This window comes from Triticum urartu, chromosome 1A, assembly GCF_056163025.1.
Source record: "Triticum urartu cultivar PI428250 chromosome 1A, HENAU_Tu73, whole genome shotgun sequence".
Taxonomy (NCBI): domain Eukaryota; kingdom Viridiplantae; phylum Streptophyta; class Magnoliopsida; order Poales; family Poaceae; genus Triticum; species Triticum urartu.
Window position 1 is genome coordinate 557,765,833 of NC_141873.1, and position 3,491 is coordinate 557,769,323.

At 48.8% G+C, this 3,491-nt stretch overlaps 1 pseudogene; it reads right to left on the reverse strand.

The window, feature by feature from the left end:
• Positions 1–974: 974 nt before the first annotated feature.
• LOC125532363 (uncharacterized) lies at positions 975–3,289 on the reverse strand (annotated as a pseudogene).
• Positions 3,290–3,491: the final 202 nt, after the last annotated feature.

Consider the following 3,491-nt stretch of genomic DNA (forward strand, 5'->3'; position numbering starts at 1 on the left):
TGGTACTACCCTGTTGTTTATGGATGCATTCCAGGCCACACCCGCCTGCAAGCCAGAGCTCTGCACATGTTGTAGGCAAAGATGAAAAACGATGAAAGATTAATCTAGCAACAAACTTAACTTGATGAATAATAGCCTTAGGGTCACCAGGAAATCGCCCCGAAAACAAGTTGTTGTCTTCCACAGGGTCCAAATATATGATGCATCAAACCCCAACTTCCACACTGTCACACAGTTGTGACAGATTATATGGAGCCGTTGTGAAACCGTAATTTGTTGTTTATGATGATCAAGCGAAGGTCTAGAGCCTTCAGACGCACATGTGAGGACAATAGGCAGGCTCTCGCAGTCTACCTTTCCAGCAATAGGGTTTCCACCCCCTTTTTGTCAGCAGGAAAGTGCAATCACGGTGAAAAAACTGTGTGTGGTCTTTCACTAAGACCTGTAGTGAATGGTTCTTATAGATCAAGATTCAGGTATATCACCTGCTAATTAATGCAGATAAAGGGCAGCAAAGAAATGATGACCAATTAATCCAGAGATACAATGAGTACAGTTACCAATCCAGAGATACATGGGTACAAACCAGAGAGATACATGGTGCAAGTGAACCACCAAATCAGAAAAAAAAAACGGAGATACATGAGTACAACTAGACAGACTTAGAGAGTACACAACTACCAACATCGAAACATGAGTACAACCACCAAACCATGAAAACCGGAGATACATAAGTACAACCAGAGACTGAAGGAAAGTTGTACTCCCTCCGTTCCAAATTACTCGTCGTGGTTTTAGTTCAAATTAGACAGACTCGTCGTGGTTTTAATTTGGAACGGAGGGAGTACATGAGTACAACCACCAATGCAGAGAGAAACATGAGTGCATCCACCAAGCCTGAAAAACGAGAGGCACATGACTACAACGAGAGACCGAAGCAGGAGGGTACAGATCAGCTAGTGAGATGAAAAGCATCATAGCAGAGATTGTTGCAGAGGAAGATGGATGGCAGTTTTTAACGAAGAAGTGACTTGAGATGCTTTTTGACGTCGCTGTTCTTTGTGTGTTCCATGATGATCCATACCAGGGTCGCGAGCTCGCCGCCGCAGCTGAGCTGCTTGGCGTGAGAATCCCTGCTGCACCGCATGGACGCAAACATGAGCAGACGCACCCACGCATCCAAGACAAACTCCAACATATCCCCATGAGGTTTCTGCAAATCTGGAATCCAGTATGCAAGTAGTTCCATCGTACCTTTGCTTTCTCCACCCCTGGACGGTGGGTTTAGCAGCATCTGGCCAAGTTGAGCTCCTCTCCAGACAGTAGTCATATTCAAACCCGGGTCATTAAGATTATCCTTGTCCATCTTTTGAGTTCCTCCCCAGATAGGTGAATTTGGGTCATTAAGACCATCGATGTTCTTCAGCATCCACTTGGCAACCATCTCCTTTTCTTTTGTTGCATGACTAGTTGGTATAGCCACTTTCCATATCAACTCCACAGCACGGCGTGTTTTCTCGTGCAGCCCGCCGAGCGTACGCCCTGGTAGCATTTGAGGGCGTTTGGCGACGAGGAACATCATGTAATCTGACATCTGCTCCATCGCCTTCACGAGTTCCTCGGACTTTCCGCCTCCGATACTGGGTCTGCGTGCGAGGAAGACATCGGTGGCGATGTGCCAGATGAGGATGACCTCTTGAAGCTCAAGATGGAACCTCCTATCTTCATCTGACTGATCTGCATGCTTGATGTCAGCAGCTTTCTCGTCATAGTGTTCAGGCGGGGCTTGACAATACCTCAAGTGATGAGTTTGTTGCTCGTAGGATCTGGGAGAGTACTCTGCAACAGCTCGCCTGTCAGGGCGGTGGCATTGACATGGTGGCACATTTACACCAACAAACTGTTCATGGGGCAGCTCGGGACCAGGGAATAAGTGCTTGCACATGTTGATGAACACCAGCTTCTTGACATTGTCTGGAATCTCAAGGCCCCTCGAATGGTCTTCCCATTCATAGCCTCTCGAACTCAACTGGCCTTTTGATTCAGTCGTCAGCCCAGGTATGCTGTATAGGTTGCGCCTGTTTCCAACAGTGCACTGGTCAAACATGTTGCACTGCCCGAAGGTGCCCGCCCACCTCCTGTAGCTTTTGGGCTCTCTGGGACATGCACATGTCCACAACCACAAGGAGAGCCGGGAAAGACGCAGTGACACGACAAACCGACGAAGCTTCGCCCATCTCCCCAGGCACCAAAATTGATGCTTGAACCAGTTGTGTGACATATGTTTGAAGTATGAATGTGTCCAGCCTGACGCTAGTGCTCTCAACAGCGATCTCACATCGTGGAGGAGGGTCGTAACCAGCAATATGTAACTCACAGCTTTATCTATTGGCTCAAGCTTCATGCACTCTTTGCACTGGAGGAAAAACAGCAGGAGCGCAGTGGCGGTGAGGAATGGCGAGGCCAGACGGATGATGTAGCCAGGCAAGGTGTGGACCACGGATGTCTTGGTGTAGAGGATGTCATGCATAAGGGAGAGTTCCATCTCCACCACCTTGCACATACTCTCCCATTGACCCGAGAACATGCTTCTGACTGCATCACGGTCCATGTACTCCACCGAGTAATCAGAAAAGGCACCCTTGCAGATATCGAACAGGCTGTGAGCAACCAACAAGGCTTCCTCGTCTTTCAGACCCTCCAGATTCTTGCCTCCACCATAGTCATCCCTGAAGCTATTGGCATTGGGCTGCAGCTTCCTGAATGACCTCCGGATGCGGCTCAAGTTGCATTGCCTTAGCGCCACCGCACTCTCCGCATACTTGTAAAGGCCCAGCAATAACATGATGAAAGACGCCTGGCGCAACAACCCAGCAGTGGACTCAAGGAGTATATACCTGCACACAATAAATGCGGATCCCACGGACTGCAAGAAAACAAATACACCCGCGCGCAGCCAGAGCTCACTGTCCTCGCTGATGAAGGCGCTGATGTTGTCTGGGCGAGCGTTGTGCAGCAGAAGGAATGGCACCCAGAAGGCGACGATCATCTTCTCGCACGGCGAGGTTTCGAGGTACAGATTGCTGATGACATATGCCGGGCACCACTCAGTCAGCTGGTACGCCAACCACAATAACCCTCTCTTCCAACCTTTGCCTTCACGCCGGCGGCTCTCGGAGAAGGAGGCGAGAATAACATACATAAGGAAGCTGAGAAGCAGCACTATCAGGTACACATAGAAACTCAACCACTTTACATCAGCTTCTATCCATGCTACAGCCATCTTGCTACCCCCTGCAAGCACTGCAATCAAGATTAGTTTGTTACACTGGTATAGCATACATATGCAAGCATGCATCTAGTATGTGTTGCATCTGATGCTACACAGAGGTTAATGAGGAGCAAAAACCAGGATAAAATGTGACACATACCGGCATGCAACAGCTAGCTAGGCAGATCGATGCTTCAACCTTCCGTTCGAGACTGAACTG